The 22,082-nt window shown below is 53.2% G+C and overlaps 1 protein-coding gene and 1 long non-coding RNA gene across 13 annotated transcripts in view; both read right to left on the bottom strand.

Moving 5' to 3' along the window:
- The window catches only part of AGAP1 (ArfGAP with GTPase domain, ankyrin repeat and PH domain 1), a 540,980-nt gene that overhangs the window by 424,658 nt on the left and 94,240 nt on the right, over window positions 1-22,082 (bottom strand). The gene's annotated exons all lie outside the window — the stretch shown is intronic.
- On the bottom strand, window positions 17,075-18,434 carry LOC122241075. The gene is made up of 3 exons (XR_006221029.1): window positions 18,345-18,434; window positions 17,795-17,876; window positions 17,075-17,502 (listed from the first exon to the last, which is right to left on the bottom strand). It is a non-coding gene; the product is annotated as an uncharacterized LOC122241075 (long non-coding RNA).

Here is a 22,082-nt window from a genome sequence, read left to right as displayed (position 1 = left end):
GCGGCCTCTTTCCGTCAGTGTCCAGGCAAGTGCAAGGGTGCACCCACTCACAGATCTGGGAAAATCTGGGCACCGGGCTGCAGCTTCTGGGGGAGGGGCTCAAGCAAAGCAGAACTCAAGGCCGCGGAGCTCATCCAGAGTGAGAGGCTAAGACTTCGCACGAGGCTTCCTTCCGGTTCTTAAAGAAACAGAGACGCCCTCCGGCACAGGCAGGGCCAGCCAGGTCTTCCCACGTGGCTCCCTCCGTTTTCTAGCCACTAAGCACCTGAACGTTCTGCTAAAACAACTATCGATCTAAAGAGGAACATCAAGGGGTGCCTGGGGGGCTCAGACGGTTGAGCAGCTGACTTCGGCTCAGGTCATGATCTCACGGTCCGTCGGTTCGAGCCCCGCGTCGGGCTCTGTGCTGACGGCTCGGAGCCCGGAGCCTGCTTCGGATTCTGTGTCTCCTTCTCTCTCTGCCCCTCCCGTGCTCATGCTCTGTCTCTCTCTCTCTCTCTCTCTCTCCCTCTCTCTCTCTCTCTCTCTCTCTCAAAAATAAAACAAACATTTAAAAAAATTTTTTAATAAATAAATAAACAGGAACATCAAGGTGACTTACAGGGCACGTTTTATATTCCACGCGCCAACATGCCATCGGGCAAGCGCAAAAGGAAGACAGCAGATGGTCAGCCTGCTTGCACGTCTCCTGATGACATTGGCTGGCGTGGTTTCGGAGGACAAACAAGACCACCTAAACCGAGGAGAGACAACAGAGCCTGGATCCCCGGGGAGAAGGCAGGCTCAACAAGACAACCGAAGCATCCGAAGGTTCTCGCTTGCAGCCACGACCTGTATGTGCCTGCCCGATCCCAGCCCAGAAAGCAAGCCGTGTGAACCGTGGCCGTGGGCAGATGGTCCTGGCCAGCCCCAGGTGCATTTCAGACCGGCCCGCTCACCAAAGCCGGGAGCACACGCAGAGTTCACACGGCTGTGGCCGGCACTGAGACAAAGTGGGGGCTCCGTGCATAGGCAGGGGGAAGCCTGGGGGCTCCAGATTCCCCCCCAGGCTCTGCCCTGACAATCCCCCCTAGCCTGGCCAGCCGCTGGGCACGCCCCTGGGAACGCTGCTCCAGAGGTAAGATCCGACCGAGAGATCTGTTTGTTAATTCACCTGCAGGGGCAGCTCACCTCTCGGGTCCTGCGGAGAACACATTCTCGGCTTGCAGATTAACTGGATTTAGCCACACATGACTGAAAACCCCAAAACAACAGCGGCTTCACAAGAGGCAAATATTTCTCTCTCCCATCAGTGAAGTCTCCAGGTGGGCAGGAGGCTCCAAAACCCCAGACCCTCCCAATTCCGATGTGACTGTCACTGCCTGGGTCCAGTAAGGGGAAGGATGGGGCAAAGGGCCCCACCCTTTCTCTTGTACTGAGATTTACCAGAAGCTGCCAGGTAGTACCTCCAGTGGAGTCTCCAGGGAGCGGCCACAGGTAACAGCGGAGAAGATCTATTCTAGACCCAGCTCAGGGCTGGTTCTAACAACAACCTGTACTTTGTCAGCGTCTCCATGCGCCACATGTGTGTCCAAGCATTTTTCCAGGCCTCGCTCGCTGAATTTTCTCCACAACCATGTGTCACGGATGCCCCCTTGTCCAGCTGAGGACACCATGGCAGAGGGGTTAAGTCCCTTGGCCAGCCTCCTACAGAAGCCAGCTCAGGGAGGCTGGCACTGGATTATCGTAAACCCGGGATCACTGCCTGGAGGAAGCAGCATGGGGGAGACTCGACCCCGAGGAAGGATGCCCCCTGAGCCCACGGGCCTTTGGCAGGCGGCGCCAGCCAGCCACGGCAGGAACAACCAGGACCCCGTGGCTCGGTCCTGGGGCACAGGCCCCCTCTCGACCGACAGCGCCCTGGTGGGGCAGCCCCCCAGCCAGCTTCCATCTGGCTATTTCCCGCAGCCTGCCCGGTCCACCCTCCCCGCCGCTCATGCCAGGCTCCAGGCTTGCGTTGCCCAGTTAAACTCCCCTGAAGCAACCCTTCAAATCTTCAGGGAACCCCCTTGCGGCCCCAGGATCCGACAGCATTAGCATCATCAAGCTGGCTGCTTACACGTCAGAAGGAAAACACGCAGAGGGTCTGGGCGTGTTTATCTGCAGGAGCGTGAACCCTGACGACGTGGGTCGCCCCCTCTGTGGATTGCGCCCGGAGCGTGGCCCCGGTATCCAGGCACTGCCTGCACATTTGCATACGAAGGAGCTAGACGGGAGGCCCTGTCAAAATATTTTTTGACAGGCCAGAGACGCGTTTTATGACACGATCCTCAGTTAGCAGCGAATGTGTTCACAATATGTTTCCGCAATCTGCCCATCTCTCCGAGGCGGGCTCTTTGTTTTGCTCAGGCTGCGCGGGCTGTCGCGGGGATTCATGCATTATGCAGGCCCGGGCACCGAGCGGGGGCCTCGCTGTCACATAATTAGGGGGAGGGACGAGACGGAGGCGGCGGGGCAGGGCGTTGCCATGGAGGCGGCAGGGGAAGGTGGTCGCCTTGGGATGGAAGACAGATGCGCCCCGACCCAAGCCGGGGCTGAGCCCGGAGGCACCGCGGCGGGGACTTCACGTGGAAACTGAAGCGCGATGCGTCCCACCGGCTCCTCACCAAATCCAGGGTGCGGAGAGCTTGCATGTGCGGGACCCCACATGACAGGGAAAGTACCTGTGCCGGCAGGCTCCAAACCCGCTCTCAAACATCTTCAAAAAAACATAATGTGCAGGGGCACCCGGGTGGCTCAGTCGGTTGAGCGTCCGACTTGGGCTCAGGTCACGATCCCGCGGCTCGTGAGTTCGAGCCCCGCGTCGGGCTCGCTGATGTCAGCGCAGAGCCAGCTTCGGATCCTCTGTCCCCCTCGCTCTCTGCCCCTCCCCTGCTCATGCTCGCTCGCTCTCTCTCTCAAAAATGAAAATAAAAATTTAAAGCAATAATAATAATGATAGGGGTGCCTGGATGGCTCAACTGAGCGTCCGACTTCGGCTCAGGTCATGATGTCACGGTTCGTGAGCTCGAGCCCCACTTTGGGTGAGCCCCACTTCTCTCCCTCTCTGCCACTTGTGGGGTCCCCTCTCTCTCTCTCCCTCTGCCCCTCATTCACTTATGCCTTCTCTCTCTCAAAAAAGAAAAGTGGAAGGGGAAAAAATGATCCATAAAACCTACCGTGACCTCCAGTCACAGGCTGGTGGACGTCCTTCGCGATCTCTACACAGAATGCTCTTTTTAAAAATAATGGTATTAACCCACGTGCCACACACTCACCAAGTGCCAGCCGGGACACTGGAGGCCCCACCTGGGGTCTCCCCATTAAGCCACCAAACAAACGTCCCGGGGAGCGCACACACCCTGTATTCGGTGATTTCCACCCACCGCTCAGCGAAGACAGAAACCGGGATAATATCTACGTTTTCCCAGGTTTTCACTCATAAAATGCAGCAACTAACCCCCGTGCATTCTGCTGACACCCTCGCTGCTGACCTTCGACCTCGCTTTATGCCTTTCTCCATGTGGAGTTTCTACATCAAACGTGTGAACATTTCTGACACAGGTTGTCACGTGCCCCTCCAGACGGGTCGGCCAGTGCACACTCCTACCAACAGTGACAGTGTCCTAAATCACCTTTCAGATCACACATCTCACTCCTGGCACAAAGCGTCACAGCCAACGGCGCATTTGGAAAGGGGCACGAAGACGGTCCGAACGCTCACGCGCCCGTATTTACGCCGTCATCCTGTAATTCCCTTCCGAGGTCATGTTTTTAACGAATTAAAAACCTGGTGACTCGTAAACGTGAAAACTGCTATCTTGTTGGGTTGCTCACAGTGCCTTTTCACAGCACAGTTTCGCTCTCTTTTGGACAATCAGGGCTACGATTCCCCCCCACAGGGAGGAATACCCCTCTCTCCCAGCCAGGCAGAGCCAGCCCTGACCCCAGCTGCCCGGGACCCCTGCAGGTTGCCTCCAGCTGCCCCCGCCAGGCTGTCAACCGCCCAGGGCACTCAGATCGCCACACAAGCACCTCCGCTCCCTGCTGCTAGGAAGGCTTCGATCCCAGAGCCCGCGACTGGGCTGTCTGGATGGCGTCCGGAAGCAGCCCAGGTCTGTGCGCTTTCCTGCTACATTCGGAGACCTCAAGGTTAGGGAGGAGGAAGACAGCGGCACCCCAAGTCCCTTACCCAGAGGCTGGAGCCATCCTGAGGGCCCTCCCATCAAACACACCCACAACGGTCTGAGAGGCTACAAACTCATCCCTGGGCAGGACGCGGGTCCCCCTCAGCCCCCTCCGCACACGTACGCAAGCACTGAGCACAAGTCTAACGCAGGCAGGCGCATACGCGGCAGGAAAATGTTTTTAAACACGGAAAATAGGGGCGCCTGGGTGGCTCAGTCGGTTGAGCGGCCGACTTCGGCTCAGGTCATGATCTCACGGTCCGTGAGTTCAAGCCCCGCGTCGGGTTCTGTGCTGACAGCTCGGAGCCTGGAGCTTGTTTCGGATTCTGTGTCTCCCTCTCTCTGACCCACCCCCGTTCATGCTCTGTCTCTCTCTGTCTCAAAAATAAATAAACGTTTAAAAAAAAATTAAAAAAAATAAAAAATAAAAAAAATAAACACGGAAAATAAAATTTCGTGAGTCTTTAAAGAGATACATTGAACTCTGAAACAAGTAAAATTCTAAATGGAATATTCTACAGCAGGTAAAATGAAAAACACACCGTTTTCCATTCAAACTGCACAAGGGTATCTTCAGCATGCAGGTTCTTGCCCCTGGTACACACAGAATGCCAGACACCGTGTGAGGACACACACATCACGGTTCAGAGAGGCACAGATGGTGGTAAAGGCACGGCTGTCTTCAATGGCGAAGGGGAGCAGGGATGGGCCCCCCAGTGGGTCCACGGCTCTTTCTTTCAGAAACATAAACACAGGGGCGCCTGGTGGCTCAGTCAGTTGAGGAACCGACTCTTGATCTCGGCGCAGGTCATGATCTCACAGTTCACGAGTTCGAGCCCCGCACTGGGTTCTGGGCTGAACGTGCAGCATCTGCTTGGGATTCTCTCTCTCCCTTCCCTCTCTCTCTGCCCCTCCCCTGCTCGTGCTCTCTCTCTTCCTCTCTCAAAATAAATAACCTAAGGAAAAAAAAACAAAGCATAAACACACACATACCCTCTACAGAGAAAGCAAACGAGGCAAACTTTTAAATCAGGGAGCTGCACGGTAACACCCAACCTGGTCTCCTCTCTGGACTTGAGTACTGGAATCATTCAACGCTTTCAAAAGTTAGGATATAAAGCTCGCTCAGTTAAAGTTTCCTCTCAGCAAAATGTCACTCGGGACGCAGGCTGCAGAGCTAATGCTTGGCCACGCTCTCCGGAGTGGGCCGGCCCTATTTCGGGGTTCTTCTGTTAGTAATTAGTGGTGAGAGATTTCCCCCAAGGCCCTGCTTATGGACACACTCGGTGTGATCTAACTTATCCATGAGGCAGCCTGCTTTGGAATCATCTTCAAAACGGAAACAAAATTTTCCTCTTGGGGGCTATACCTTATTAAATACGACCTTTTGCCATATTACAAATACTGAGCGTCTCACGGATATTAAAAAACACTACAATACTCAAAAAAAGAAAAAATCTGGCATAGGAAGGAATGACCTAGGGTGGCAGAAAGCAGAGATGTGTCATTCATTCAGAGAAAATGTCTCAAGTTGGGGGGGGGGGGTTAAAAAGCCAAAAGTCAAGAAATACACCCCAAATGTGTCATTGGGAGGCTTCCAGAAGTGTAAGTTCAGAGGCCTACAACACGGCAGCCTAGCCTTCCATTCGTGACCAGCCTTGCTGGAAGGCCCACATACCTGCAGGGGGCCCATGGGCACCAGTGTGGAGGCCAGCGGCACAGGGATGGGGACAGAAAGGGCACTGAGGAAGGGGCTAAGACACAGGTCTCGGCCCAGGACGGCTCACCACACCCTGGAAACTTGCAGCAGGGACTTTCAAAGCTGCCACGTGCAGAACCAATGGAGTCTAATAACCCACCATTTCCAAATTAGCTCATTTTCTGTCCCCAAAACATGTTTTGCTAGTGTGGACACCAGTTGGCATGAGGCAAAGCACATCTTGCTCCACAGGCTGCCACCCGCAGATCTGTCTGTGCACAGCCCACCGAGCGTGCATCCGTCCCCTGAGCGGTCCCTCCGTTTGGATGCACTGTTTCTGCAGCTCTGTCAGAAGTCCCAAAGGAAAAGAAAGGCCCAGGTAGGTAAAAATATCAGCCACGGCGGCCTCTGAACGAGGGCAATCAACGGAAAATGAGCACAACCCTACAATACGCTCAAATAACAGGGCCTTAATGTTGCCTCCCTACTCCCCCTCGCTTCCCTCCAGGGTGCGGGCAGGGAAGGCCGGGAGCGTGGGTCCCAGCCCACCAAGACCCGCACCTTCCCACGTCCCCTACCCCCTGAAGCAGTGCTGACCGGCAGGGGAGACCACAAGCATCGCGATTTACTTCCTACAACGACTGCCCGGTGTGCATGACGTGCGAGAGACACGCATTTCCCGAAATCTTGCCGTACGACGGGGGTGGGGTACGTGACTGAGTGGTAAGAACAGACTGGCCCCTAAGTGCTCAATAAACATTAGGGTCCAACTGACTCCTAAGACCGGTGTGAGTGGCCACAGAACCACCTGCTTCTGTCCCGGCCCGGCTCCCAGGGTTAGAGGTCTGGTTTTCAAAACGGACACTGACCGAGGGGTTGACTTTGGGGAGCCCGTGAACAGGAGCAACTAGACCTACCAGAATTCAGTTACAGAAAAAGCACAGCAAGGCCAACACTGTCCTCTCCAACGCCTATCTTTAGATCATGCTTCCCTGGCTCTGCGGAGCGAGTCCAGGGACAAGGTCTAGATCATGCTTACCTGGCTCTGCAGAATGAGTCCAGGGACAAGGTCCAGTCTCCGTTCGCCACCCCGGGCACGTGTGGGCACACAGATGACAGGGCAGCGCCTGTCTCACGAAGCTAAGGTGACTCTGGAGGAAGAAGATACCACCGGCCACTGACTGGCCGGACAGTGTAAGAGAGAGTTCATTAGCTCGTTCCGGAACCTGCTGACAGGCTAAACCACAACCAACACTCTATAAAGCCAGCAGGAGAGCTAGGGTGGCCAGCAGGCATGGACCATTCTGGAAAGTTCTTTTCTCAAAGCTGGGAAGAACTCGAAGAGAACCATCAGCTGTTAACCTGAACTATTTTACTAAAACTTATTTTGGGGCAGCCAAAAAAACCAAACCAAAGCAACCAAGAATGTGTCATCCCATTGGACAGCTGTCTCCGTGTAACCTATTCGCCACACATCAAGGGAAGGTCGAGGCATTCTGAACCAGTAAACAGGATTTAACGACGGACAGCAGCAGGCCAAACACTAGACAGAATGCGTATTTGCGTTTCTGCTGCAAGAAAAGGGGCCGAGTCCATAAGAGGCAACAGGAAACGTCCAGAAAGCAGGCCACCATTCCTAGGCATGGATGGCCACCTGAGCAGCACCCTGTCCCACATGGAGCCCGGACATCAACAGCTGCCCCCAGGGGCATAATCGTGCTCCCTCCTACTGCACCGGAACACGTCAAAAGTAACAGCTACAGTTCCTCTGTCTTCAAATACTCGGGATATAAACCCGTGCCAAGAGCAGGCCGTCCAATTTCTAACACAGGAAATAAGCACGGACACGGGGAATGACTCATCCTCCTATCGGAGCGACCAGTGGGGTCACTGACATTAAGTCAGAGAAGCCTCCAAAGCAAAAAGGGTAGGGGATCTTTCCCCATTTCCAGGGGAACCACACCAGAGACATGACGGATCCCTAAGGAGCTGGATGGCATCCCTTGATGCAGACGCAAGAACTTGGGGTGCCCAAGGTAAGGATGGCAAGAAAGACCACAGTGGTGGTTTGCACCCACTGCTCTACGCGCCCATGTCACTTAACCGGCGCACCTGCTCTGAGAAGGCGGGACTATAACCTGCCAGTGTGACTAGCAGATGAGGAGACTGAGAGTCACCCAGCCCATCTGGGAGTAGAGCCAAGATCCAAACGGGGCCCCCTGGCTCCAGAAGTCACAACGACCCCCAGACTTCATCACCTTCCCAGCAGTGAGGAGGGGGTGCCAACCCCCATCACCAACGAAAGTACAGGTGCTGTGGCTCAAGATCCGCCCACAACTGAGAGGAAAACGGAGCTGTGCAAGATTCACTCACCTGCATCCCTAGCAAACACGGAGACGGCACCTGCTAGGGGCTGGACCCGCACCTCCATGCTGGGAACAAACAGATACGGCACCTGCTGGGGGGACCCCCCCTTCGTGCTGGGGACAACCACGGATACGGCACCTACTAGGGGCTGGACCCCCACCTCCATGCTGGGAACAAACAGATACGGCACCTGCTGGGGGGACCCCCCCCTTCGTGCTGGGGACAACCACGGATACGGCACCTGCTAGGGGCTGGACCCCCGCCTTAGTGCTGGGGACACACTGGGCACTGACCAGCCCTCCCGATCTCCTACTCCACCCACAGCAGGGAAAGAAAAGAGCACTGTGTGCCTGGGGCTGTGTTCCATGGTGAAGCGTGAGGCAGGGGAAGGGAGCGGGGCTTTAGTGGGGGTGGTCGCCCAGGAGGTTTTTCCAGTGACACCTGAGTGAAGGCTGAAAACAGTGGGGGCTGCGCCCCAAGGACACTGGGGGAAGGCCGTCCGGGAAGAGGAAGGCAGACCAAGACACTGATGGGCAGAAGAGGTACTGTGGCGCCTGGAGGGGACAGGAGGCGAGCACCAGGGGAGCCAGAGGGCTGTATCGGGCCTGGAAAGCCAGGGGGAGGTTCTGGTCGGAGGGGGTCACGCCCTGACTTGGGCTTCGAGGGCTCCCCTGGCTGCTGCGCGAAGCCAAGCGTCAGGGAGGGCAGGAGCAGTGGCCAGAAGACCAGCAGTGACCCACCGGGCAGTGATGCTGCCCAGGGCCAGGGCGAGAGAACTGGTGCCTAAGGAGGTGAGGAATCTGGGCACAGGCAGGGCAGGGCGGCGGGTGTGATGGAGGAGGGCTCCAGGAGCCAAGGGTGGGCGCTGCAGAGGCCCCAAGAAGGCAGCGCCCCCCACGGGGGGGACAACACTGTTCTGCTGGAGACGTCACAGGCGGCCAGCCCGCATCAGAAGGGCCCGGAGGGCACCGAGACCGGCACCGAGGGCACGCGTCCCGGACAAAGCGGCACAGGGTGAGGCAGAGCACAAGGAATCGCCCGCATCTGAACGCTGACAAGGGACATGGGCCAAGGTGACAGTGAGCAAGGTGCCTGGTGGTAAGTCCCTGCACCCCGTCAGTTTCCTGCTGCTGCTGTAAAGAAATTACCACCTACGAATCGCTTAGAACGCAGAGCCTTCGCATCTCACACCTAAAATCAGCTGTGGCTAATATCAACGTGTCCACGGGACTGTGTTCCTTCCGGAGGTTCTGGGGGAGAATCCACTTCCTCATCTTCTCCAGCTCCTAGAGAAGGAGCCCCTATTCCTTGGCTCCTGACTCCGCCCACATCTCCTCCGGGGACCCTGACCCTCAGGCCTCCCTCTTACAAAGACCCCTGTGATGACAGTGGGCCCACCGGATCCCGCAGGCTAACCTCCCCTCCAAACAGCCTTAATTTAGCTACATCTACAAAATCCTTTTTACAGGATTGAGGTCACATACTCGCGGGATTAGGATGTGGTGTCCTTGGGAGCCATTCATTGTTCTAATATATTCATCACACCCCTCCCCCCAAGTTATGTTTTTGTTTTTGGTGAATATTAAGTGAGATTATACAAGCCATTTAACCACAGCTTGATAAAATTTAAATACTACTATCCAGAGCTTATTAATAATAGGCACGATTAAAATTAAGTCTTCCAACTTAGGGAACATTGCCTAAATATGAGCTTAATAATCGATCTTATTCATGGAAACAAGGAAAAAAATAATTAAAGCCCCTGTAGTCTGTAAATCCTTACCCTGAACCTTGTTAACTTGTGCCTGAACCGTGCCCCAAAATTTCTGCATCGATGTAAAATGGGTCTACAGGAAATTCAGTTAGAAAAGAAAACGTGCTGCAGGAAGCCAATTAAACTGGATAGATCGGGGTGTAAACTGCCAAGAACCGGCCAGGTGCCCCAAAATGATGTATGGCTCGGCAGAGCAGGGGTGGGGCCCACAAAAGCCACTGCTCTCCCAAATCACCCACAAAAACCTACTGGAAATGTTCAGCCCCCGTGGTTCAGTATCGACCACACAGAAATCACAAGTATCCCATGAATTTGGAGCTCTGGGTTCCAACCAGAACACAATCAGAAGTGACACTAAGGGACAGGAGTTTACAAATGAAAACTGCAGTTAACAGGGAAAAAAAAAAAAAGGAGCAAAAATTTTGTGCATCCGGAGGACTGAATTTACACAACACTTCGGGGCACGTGGGTGGCTCCGTAGGTTAAGCATCGGACGTCGGCTCAGGTCACGAGCTCACGGTTCGTAGGTCTGAATCCCACGCGTCGGGCTCTGTGCTGACAGCTCGGAGCCCGGAGCCTGCTTCAGATTCTGTGTCTCGCTCTCTCTCTGCCCCTCCCCCCACTCGTGTTCTGTCTCTCCCTCCCCCTCTCTCAAAAGGAAATACACATTAAAAAAAAAAAAAATCTGTACAACCCTTCCAAACACACACGTGCAGTCAAATAAAGACGTGAGCCTCCTGAATGCTGGTTTTCTCAAAATTAGACAAGTCACACTTGGCGGATGCTCCGTGAAGTGTTACTTAACCCACGGACCTGGACTCCCTCCCCCCCCCCCCCAGCCCACACCCCCACCAGAGACCCAGGCTTCCAGATTCACTGTCTTAGGACTTGGATTCAAAAGTCAGTTCATGCACTTGCCGAAAGGAGGCACTGTATTCACTTCCACAATAAAAGGAAGCTGATTTCAGAGGATCTTTTAAAGGAGCACATGTCTTACAGGTAAAATCTGTTTCTACCCAAACCTTTAGCCACATCACAGATCAGAGGTGACCACTCACGAGCCAACGTTCTTCACAAGGCGGCAGCAGCGGCCTGCCGCCGATTTGGGCTTAATTATTTCAACCACCATTTACCTTCCTCTGAAACTCCGGCGTTTCAACATTGTACAAAGACCAACTTTCTGCGCTTCAGACACACGGCACAAAATCTGCTTCTCTGGACGCGTGAACCTCGTTTTTAAAAATCGTTACTTTTATTACCGTCGCTCACTAATTTGCACATATCTGTTCTAGGTTTTAAAACATTTTTTTTTTCCCCCACATTATAATGAATCCTTAAAGTCACAATCCCCTGGTAAGGCCGCCCCAGCGTGCCAAAAATGAAAGCAAATGTTTCCCTTCTTCCCTGCAAATTCATAAAATGTGGGCCCTGCCCAATCCCTGGAGAATCTGTGACTCTGACTTTCTAATTCATTCGAAGTTTAAAAAAAAAAAAAAAAAAAAAAACTGAAGATCCACATTTGCTCATTTTATAAGCATCTCTAGGGAAGTTAAAGGCATTTAAAAATTACACAATACGTCCCCCCTGGCTTCAAAGACGCAACAAAAAGGGCATCTTTCCCAAGCTTTTGTTAAACAGCAAAGTGGTTTTTTAAATTGTGTGTTCAAAAAAAAAAAAAAAAATTGTTTTCTTTACCATTAATCTTGACCAAAAAAAAAAAAAAAAAAAAAAAATCTGTTCAGGGCAAAAACTTTCAGCGGAGGGCCACCCCATGCTAGGCACGGAGTGAGGTCACACGGACCACAGCTGGGGAGGCAGAGGCGCCACGTGGGGCAGGAAGCCATAGACGTATGCGGTCTCTGTGCACTGGACGTATGTGTTTGTATTTAACGGGTTGGATTGACCAGGGTTAAGGGTTGGCAGGCACAAGTGCTCAAAGGCTACATACGTTTTTTTAAGGCTTTTATTGCATTTTGTCCATCCCCCCCCCCCAAGAGGCTATCCTGATCGACATTCTTTCCACTAATGCAAAAGGGTAATGACATGACCTGCACGTGTCTCCCCCGAATCTGTAGGTTGAAATCTAACCTATTAGGTGCTATCACGAGCCTCGTGAGCAGGGTTAATACCCTTAAGACAGGTCCAAGGGCACCCCCTCACCTCCTTCTGCCATGTGAGACACGACCAGAAGTCTGCTACCTGGGAGATGGCCTTCACCCGACCACGCGGGCACCGTGATCTCAGCTTCCAGCCTCCACAACTGTGAGATCTGAATTTCTGTGGTTTTTCAACCACCCACCTGTGTTTTGTCACAGCAGCCAAAACAGACCAGACAGGGACCCATTTCCATACGCTTTTGCCAACACAGGGTCTTTTCTTGTTTTATGATTGTACTTAACTAGGCTTTTCTTTTTAATGTTTACTTACTTGAGAGAGAGAGAAAACACACAAGGGAAAAGGCAGGAGGGGTGGGGGGGGAGGGGGGGGAGAGGGGGAGAGGGGGAGAGGGGGAGAGGGGGAGAGGGGGAGAGGGGGAGAGAGGGAGAGAGGGAGAGAGGGAGAGAGGGAGAGAGGGAGAGAGGGAGAGAGGGAGAGAGGGAGAGAGGGAGAGAGAGTGTGAGTCAGTCTTAAGCAGGCTCCATACTCAGGAGCCAGATATGGGGCTCGATCTCACCACCCTGCGATCATGACCTGAGCCGAAATCAAGAGTCAGGCGCTTAACCAACTGAACCACCCAGGCGCCCCTGTACTTCAATGGGTTTAAAAAAAAGTCACCTCATCACTTCAATTGGTCCTTAGTAAAGCTAAATATATGTACACACTATCTGCCCCATTATTTCTTTTGATGAGTCTGTGCCCATTCCTTCTGTTGGGGAATTACTTATTGCTTCATAAGAGCTCTTTGTATATAAAAGACAACCGTTTGCCATACATCATAACTATCTTGTTTTTATTTGCCTTTAACTTTGGCTAAAGTGTCTGTCGTGCTCAAAAGTCATTCAGTTGTTCAGATGTTGTCAAGGCAAACTTCTTTTGTTTTCTGCCTTTGATGGCCATCCCAAGACTATATGACTTTCAAGAAGGTTCATTTTTGAGGAAATGATTCTGTCTTTTGAACGGCTATAGGCAAAAAGAGAAAAACAATCATTTGACCTAGTTTCACAATAACCCAGCTCCCCAAGAGAGGCAGAATGCATAGTTATCCTGTGAAGTCAGGGGACCAGAGCACAGCTGACCCTTGCTGCCTTAAAATACTTTCTCTTGGCATAAGAAATAGGGCTACAATGGCTCGGAGAAGAGAGTCGTGCCAACTGTACATCTGATCCATGTTTATGGATAAATTTAGGCAAAATGTAATAAAGTCTCTGCCTAGAAACACTAGAGAGATAACGCTTTGAAAAACTAATCTTGGGCTGCGAGTAAAGAATGCGATCCCTCCAATTTTAGGTCATTTTAGATCCCTGCAATTCTCACAATCCTGGCGGGCTCCCCAGTGGCCTCAGCTAAGAGACAGCGCAAGGCAGAGGACCGATGCTGTGCTCAGATGCCCTATGGAGACTGGTTCTCTGACACCCAGTCACGTGGCCCTGGACCGGCGGAGGAAGCCCGGCCGCCAGTCCCCACAGCTGGGCCGGCCAGTGGCCACACCCCCTCCGACCAAGTGAACCACCAGACGCTCCTTGTCACCCTCTTCACACAGTCATTTGCGTTTTACTAGAAAAACTACCCACAGATGAACCGCTCGCCTCGCGCAGAATTCTTTCTTTGCGCACAGCACCCACAGGCAGACGCGGAGTTGGCCTTGGTTGTTGGGAAGCTGGCCCTAGGATTACGGAGGCCGAGGGAACTGAATGTGTTGTAAGAACATCACATATGGCACGTGCTCTAAGTGGAGCAAACATCTCAGCTGAACAATGAGCAGCCACAGAATCAAATTTATTCCCAAGAGGCAGAGAAAATGGAGAAAGACAGCACCTCGTGGTACCCGATGTTTTGTTGTGTTTTGCACAAAAGGACTCATGGTGAATACAGAGGCAGCAAATCCAGCCTCTTCCCCAACCACGTGGATGCTGGTGTGTGCCCCTGTGCCTGGTACATCCTAAATCCCCTGCCAGGTTACAAAGGGTCGGGGGTGGGGGAGGGCGGGGGAACCGGACCCAGGCTCCTACGGAGACCCTCCGTGCTCCCAACTCGAGGCCGATGGAACATCCAACACCGGAAAGCCTTCGGTGACAACGACGTCTCCCTGCTCACAGGCCGTATAAGGAACAAAGCCCCTGACCCCCACTCCATGGCTCCCGCGTTCTCCATCCCCAGAGCACCTGCAACAACAGCCTCTTTCCACGTCCTCAAATCCATCCCTCCCACTGCAGGGCCTTTGCACGTGCTGCCCCTTCTGGGATGACCCACGCTCCTACCTCTACTGAGACGTCAGAGGAGAACAGCAGCTTGCTATGGACTCCTGGGCTCCTGTCTCCACAGACGCCCATCCCGATCCCACTTCTGGCATCTATGCCCTGAAGCAGCCACCTCCCCACGAAGCAGCACTGACCACACTGTTAACTTCATGGTTAGTAGGGGGCCTATGGCCAACACTGCCTTCCCTTCTAGACTCCAAGGACCCCGAGACCAAAGACCTCGTTTGCTTGCTCACCAGCACCGATGGGGTGGGTGCCTAGCACCTTTGCAGGCGTTCAGTAAATGAACAGACACCAACAAAGAAAATTTAGGGGTTTTCACGACCATCTGGCCAGAATATATATACGCGCATGTTAGGATATATACCTACATATGTATTTTTTTTTTAACGTAGGAAGAAAATCACAGCAAAGATTTTGATTCATCCGCACATTCCTAAATGACAAAGAACTCTTACGGGCCACTGCTGGCCAGGTGTCCCCTCAGTTCCTGACACAGCAGATGGGGAAGGACACCCGTGGACCGCACCGTGTTGCGATATGCTAATTTGCTGTTAATTACAGCCTCTCCTCAGAAATGCCCTCGAAGAGCCTGTTCCATGGGGAGGGCTGTGCCAATTAGGCTCGCTCACAAAGGAGTATCTTTAAATGATTGCCAGTTTATTTTAAATACTTCTTTTAATTTATCGGGAGATCACCTGGAGTGATAAGCAATAAAGTGGTTCCATTTACCTGTGATATATTTTCATGTTTCCTTTTCCTTACAACGTCTAGTAGTTTTCAAGGGAGAGCAGGAGACAAAGGAACGGCCATAGGCAGAAATTTAGCTAAGAATTCCTGCCCTGGCCTTTTTCTTCCTCGGAGGAACACGGTGGTGGTAATTTCTGAATCCCCAGCTTCTCTTCAAATAGATGTAATACTTCTCAATAAAGGAAGCATAAAGGTTCGGGGGACAGGGCTTCCGACAAGCACATTAAATGTAAACAAGTTTACGGGCGCCCGGGTGGCTCCGTTGTTTCAGCGTCCGACTCTCGATTTCAGCTCAGTTGTGATCTCGCGGTTCATGCATTTGAGCCCCGTGTCGGGTTCTGACAGTGCAGAGCCTGCTTGGGATTCTTTCTCTCCCCCCTCTCTCAAAATAAATTGAAAGACTTTAAAAAAACGTAAACAACTTTAGATTACAAGGTGGGACCCATTTTCTTCTAAAGTTGCCAAATTATTAAGGCCCTTGTATTCCTGACTGTGTGCCTCGGCATCTCATATAAAGAGTAAAGGTAAAACTATTTCAATACAACTTCTAACTTATCTGCTCACCTCACCTTGGGAAACAGGGTCACCTCCACACCACTGCCCAACGACAAGAGCACCCCCAGCCACGATGATGAGGGAGGCGGAACATTTGAAAGATGAAAGGCACCGCAAAGCCCTGAGCTCACAGCCTCACACGGAGGCATTAGTTTGGACTCTAGGGACCGTGGTTTACGCGGCCCCAGGAGCACAGAGCTGGCTGTCAGGACCAGCCCCGGGAAGCAGCCGGTACGTGCTGCTGTTACGTCCGTCCGGGGAGAACCACTGAGCCGGGCTCCCTGGCCGGGGTCCCACCCAACCGCCACGTGGCCCTGGACCCACCGGCTGGGAACTCCCAAACTGTGCCCGTCCGAGCCACAACTCTTCTTACCCTGGCTCCATGGCCTCGTGGGTTCTCAAGAGTCAGAGGCAGACCCACCCACCCAAAGTCATGCTCCGTTCCCTTAGCACCTGAATGTGATTAGCTGGTGAAGTGTGTATTTGTCGGTCTGAATGAACACAAAGGCAGAGACCGATTCATAGATCATCTGGAGGGGTCTGGGCACTCGAGGCATCGCCCCTGAGATCTCATTACCAGCGGCAAGAGCCCCAGCTGACACGAGTTATTTATTGCCGCCCTCGTCCTTTGATTCCGCACACGCGTCGTCCGCAAGAAGGTGCATCTGGGCCCCGCTTGAAACAGGCTACCGTCCAGGGGCACCGGCTCGAAGAGAGGGGAAAGGTGCGATCAATTAACGGGCCGGCGGGGGCCCCAGGGAGAGGAGAAGCGGGGAGGCCGGGCTGAAATCCTCCAACCCTCCCTCCCGGCAGCAGACGAGGGGCTTCCCGAGCTAAGGGGAAGTAGGAAACAATAAGCAATTTGGGAAACAAAATCCCGAAATTGCGCTCGGATTATGATTATAATTAGAAAGTCAAGCATGTCTGATCGTTCTCCAGTGAGTCTGCAGGCTGCAGACCAGAATAATTTTACATAATTATCAACATCAACACGGACAGAGCCCTTCTTGCAGGCGAGGCCCCCCGCTGCCCGGGGCTCTGACCTGCGGGCCTCAGATGTGGTTCCGGCCCCTAAAGGACACACCCACGAACGAGGTACCATGCGGCCACCACGTGTTCTAAAACCGGGGCAGAAGAAGGAGGGGTTTCTTTGTCTACCATGTAAACATACCGAGGTGAAAACCCCCACAAAGGTATGAGATTCGAATCACATTTATAATCGATGAACGCCCTTTAAAGAAACAAAGACAGTCACACCAAATCTCCATTTTAGCGGAAACTCAAGATTGTATTTTTTAGTCTGTGATGTCTGTACGGCTGTCCTTTACCGCTGGTTCCGTCTCCTGCTCACCGGCGAGGAGACCCGATGAGCCCTGGGCTCCCGTCCAGAGAACACACACAGACGCAGGTTCTCTGACCGCACCTGACCCGTGCCCCAGGCCTGAGCACCCCAGTTATCCACCCAGGCGTGGTAACTCCTGGCTTCGGACCCGCCACCCACCCCCGCACATCAAGAAAAGAAAACCACCCAAAAAGAAGACCGGAAAGAAGGAAAGGAGACCTTCTGTCATAAACAGACAGACATTCCTCCAAAATGACAAAGCTCTGAGTGGCGTCCTGGACCCCACGGGACCGCTGCTTCCTTTCTCTGTGGTCTCTTGAAGCTGTTCTCCTATTTCTGTTATTCTGTTACTATTACTGCCGGTAGCACTCTGGGAGGAGCCAGGGGGTTACCTGGAAAGTGAAGAGAAAGCTGGAAGATGGGACGGGACGGGACGCCCCAGAGCGCGTTCTGCCAGAGCAAACCTCCCCTTACTTCCTAGCTCTGTCTTCCTCCTCCTTTTTTTTTTTTTTTGTAAATAAAAAATAAACATTAACGAGTTTCTATAATATAAATAGCCTTTAATTAAAAAAAGTACTTTTAAAAACATTAATATTCACTTCTGTTTTCTGGAAACACACACACACGAAAAGTGTGTTCAATCCAAGCGCAAAAGGAGGGGGCAAACCCACGTGAGGCGAATACCATACAATTCTGGAGCAAGGGATCTTCCTGCTAATTCTTCCTCTATGATGATTGCCGTACTTTGCGGGAGCCCAGAATCTCCCTGGGAAATGAGAAATCAGATTGTTGTAAGCACTGGCCAGAACAAACCCCCAGATCACCACCTTATAACAGGTGTCATTTTGACTCCTTCCAAAACTTGGCAGCTGACACCCCGACTCGTTAAAAGGTTTGATTTGTTAAACAGGAAACGTCTCTGGTGAAATCTCGAGTCCCTTCCATCCCAAGCAACGCTGCCTTCACTCTTGTCCCTGGCTTCCTCCAGGCCTCCGCCAGACTGACCAGTTCCATGTCCCGGGAAATTGCTCTTGGTCAGTGACCTTGGAGGACCCATCTGACCATGTAACCTCTCTGAGCACGGTGCCCCCCCACCCATGTCCTCCCCACTCAGACGGCAGGGCCGGCCACACCGGGGGAGGGCAGCGGAAGGCCCCACGGTGGCGGGAGGGCCAGCTGCGGCCCGGGGATCCGGGGCCTGGCCGCCCCCTCCCGGAGCACCCCCCACTCCCACCTCGGGGCCGGCCTGGGACAGCTCCCCCTTCTGGGACCACACCCAGTGCGGTCCTGGCCAAGCCCTCTCAGCTGGCAGTTCTGTTCCCAGAGCCAGATGACAAGGGGGAAAAACATACACCATGGAATTTTACAGAATACCGCCAGCCAGCTCGGATTCCGAAGGTCTGTGACACGGCTGGCCAGCGCTCCTTCCCTATGAGGAGCTCAGACGTGTACCGGGCAGAAGACTAACACTGGGAGTCAGCAAGAGGACGCCCCAGAGAAGGCAGCTGTGATGTCGAAAGTACAAGGAGAAAACTAAGAGCTAATGATCCACGTGCAGGAGACAAGAGTCTAACCCCGACCCCAGAGGCCCACCCTGCAGGCTCGGACGTCCCTCAGAGCAGAGGCCCAGCTCCCCTGGGCTCCCCTGCGCCTGGGACACCGCAGGTGTTCACACGAGGCATTTCTGATGCCTTGCAAGGAGATGGGGGTGCACTTTTGGTTGAAACAGAGTTTTAATGTTTATTTATGATGGGGAGAAGAGGCAGAGAGAGAGGGAGACACAGGATCCGAAGCAGGCACCAGGCTCTGAGCCGTCAGCACAGAGCCCGACGCGGGGCTCGAACCCACGAACCGTGAGATCGTGACCTGAGCCGAAGTCGGACCCCTAATGGACTGAGCCACCCAGGCGCCCCTTGGTCTCACATATTTTTAAAAGATCAATATTGGTTTTCGTGGAACACAACATCTAGATACCATGTATCCTTCTTAAAACTCTAAAATACCAATAAATCCTCAGAGAACATTCCCAGCAGTGCCAGGGGACTTGGGGACACAAACCTCCAGCAGCGCGCCCACCTCCTCTCCCCGCTGTGCCCCCAGCTCCAGGAGGACACCCTGGGGCTGGATCTTCAGAGTCCTGGAGGGACCCAAACGGACCCCGACCGTGTGCCGGCTGAAGGAGGCCTCGGAGCCCAGTGCTCGGGGGAGGGAGGGGTCAGGTGGAGCAAAGGCTGGGGGCCCCCACCCTCACCCCTCCCCGGCCTGCGGGCTCCCAGCCAGTGGGAAGGCCTCCCCATGCCCAGAAGGCCTTCCTCCAGCCCAGGATGCTGGTGTCGCTGTCCCCGCGGGAGCACTGAAGGAACAGAGACAACTGTGCGTGGCTGGCCAGACGGCGTGGGTGACAAGGCGAAGTTGACAAGCACACTGTGCCCAGGATGTGCCGGAATAACCGTAAGCCGAGTATCGACGGGCTGCATCACGCTCTCGTCCTTCCACGAAGTCTCCTGCTTCCCACCTAGGACCCCCCCTCCCCCACATGGTCTGAGGACCGCAGGGACCGGGCCTGGAGACATGGGAACTCACTCTGGTGCCAACTCTGCTCCACGGGAACCTGGGAAAGCCCCTCACCCACCTGACCCTCGTTCTCATCCACAGGACATAAACAGGATTTAATACCCTCTCTTCCTTCCTCCCGGCCTCAATGGGCTAAAGAGATAACGGGTGTGAAATGATAACGGGTTTGTAAACAGTTATAACTTATGGTAAAAAGTGCTGCTCCCTGCGTCCAAGCTCCGTGGCACCAGTGACTCATTCTGCCACTATTCCCCGAGGACGGCTCACGGCTCCTCTGGTGACATGCAGGGGTCACAGCGATGCCCATTTGGTTCTTTAAACAGCTCACTCTGGAACCGGCTGACGGCTCAAAGCAGGTCTTGGTCTCCAAACTGCTGAAAGCCACACACACACACACACACACACACACACACACACACACACACAATCCCTGAGAGGATGGACAGCTATGGGGTGAACGGTGTTCATCTCAGGAGAACCGATTTTGCTATCAATAAACACTGACACGCCAGCAGGCACCTGGGGGGCTCAGTCGGTGGGGCGTCTGATTTCAGCTCGGGTCATGATCCTGGGGTCGTGGGATGGGGCCCCCCATTAGGGGCTCCGTGCCGAGTGTGGAGCCTGCTTGAGATTTTGTCTCTCTCTCTGCCCCTCTGCCCTTCTTCCCCCGTCCCCCCTGCCATGTTCTCTCTCTCTCTCTCTCTCTCTCTCTAAAAAACTAGAATGAAAAAACCTAACACACGACTGAGTTCTCAGCCTCTCATGCGGGCTGTGGTGGAAAACAGCAGCCTGCTCTCCCCTCTTCCTGCACCACATTCACCAAGAGGCTGAGAAAGGCCACTGGCAGAGCAAGTGCAAACAAGGACGCCAACAGTCGGCAAGTCAACACGTGGCCACGGCAGAAAGCTCATTTTGCACCTTGTGAGGCTTAGAAAACAGCCAATCTTGGTGATCACTCATCAATATTTACTAGTGTCCAAAGAATTCTCTGCAGACATGTAAACGCATTTCCTTGTTTTGTTTTCATCGTAAAACACATGCTTGTTAAAGTCTAGAGAATTCTCAAAAGTAGGGGGAAGAAAAAAAAAAGCATCGGATTCCAGGAGGCCAACACAGCTTCGTGTGGAGCTCTGGATGGGCCGACCCGGAGCCGCAGGAGTAAGATGATGTGCGTGCCCGTTACCGTGGCAACGCGAGGCACAGAGGGTGTGCACCACTTCCGCTAACGCTCTTCAGATCCGTGGCAGAAATTCTAGAGTCATCAACTAATTGCTGGTTGGGAAGAAATGTTGCACAACAAAAATGTGCCGAGCGGGCAGAACTGGCAGTTTTGGAAAGCAGCGTCTTCTGAGACTCCCAATCTCTGACGCAGAGTTTGGAGATTTCTGTAGATGTGCTTCCATTTCTTAAACGCCGCTTTCCTTACGTTCTCCCCGAGGGTGTCCAGTTTCTCCGGTTAGGTGCCCCCATTTCGCTTGGTGACGCGGCAAGGAGAAAACAGCGACGGGGATAAGAATGACAGGATGCCCAGGGATGTGGGGCTACGTGACGAGTCTGGAGAGGTTAAGAACTGAACATGAAATGCACAGCATGGACCAGGAAAAGCACCCGATGCTGGCCCCGCCTGTTGACTTCTATGATGAGTATCATAGCTTTAGTTAAATATTATTTGTCAGAGGAAATAGGAATGTGCAACCTGGAACAAAAAAAAATGGCCTAAAGAATCGAGCGACAAGTAATACTTCTTCGACGTACACACCTAGGGAAGCCATGCCAAAGCTGAACAAAAAAATCTTCATTCCGTTCCTGATGCCAAGTTATACACACGGAGGCTGCCTCCATTGTGAGGGCAATGACTGTTTTCTCTTAAAAGAGAAAGAAATGAACGAGCGAACTGCATGGCTATAGAGCTTTTAACAAGAACTACCTGCCAGGCAACGGTTTTATAATCTAAATTGTTAGATAAGGGACGTATTAATAGTAAGCTTCCCAAAAGCGACAGAGAAATCAAGATGGGGCACCAGCCCTGGACGAGGGCCTTGGCCTCACGACTGCCAGAAGAAGCCAGAGTGGGCCACGTGTGGTCTGCCGATGGATGGTGTGGGTGCAGCGGCCACGCACAGCCACGTCTCACTGAGAGATGGGGAACCAGCGCGTCCCTTCCCGACAAAGTAAGATGAGCCTAAACTGATTCTCTCCCTAGCAAGGAGCCTAGTGCTCAGATCCCCCATGAAATGTTTCACAGCCACAGCGCCTACAGACAGACTTTGCAGATACGGGAAAACAGGTCACATGCATGCAGAGACACGCGGAGACACTGTGGAGAGAGAAGATACTCTGTAAGTTTTATTTATTTATTTTGAGAGAGAGAGAGCGAGCGAGCATGAGCAGGGGAGGG

This window comes from Panthera tigris, chromosome C1 (assembly GCF_018350195.1).
Source record: "Panthera tigris isolate Pti1 chromosome C1, P.tigris_Pti1_mat1.1, whole genome shotgun sequence".
Lineage (NCBI taxonomy): Eukaryota > Metazoa > Chordata > Mammalia > Carnivora > Felidae > Panthera > Panthera tigris.
This window is presented reverse-complemented; position numbering and strand designations above follow the sequence as displayed.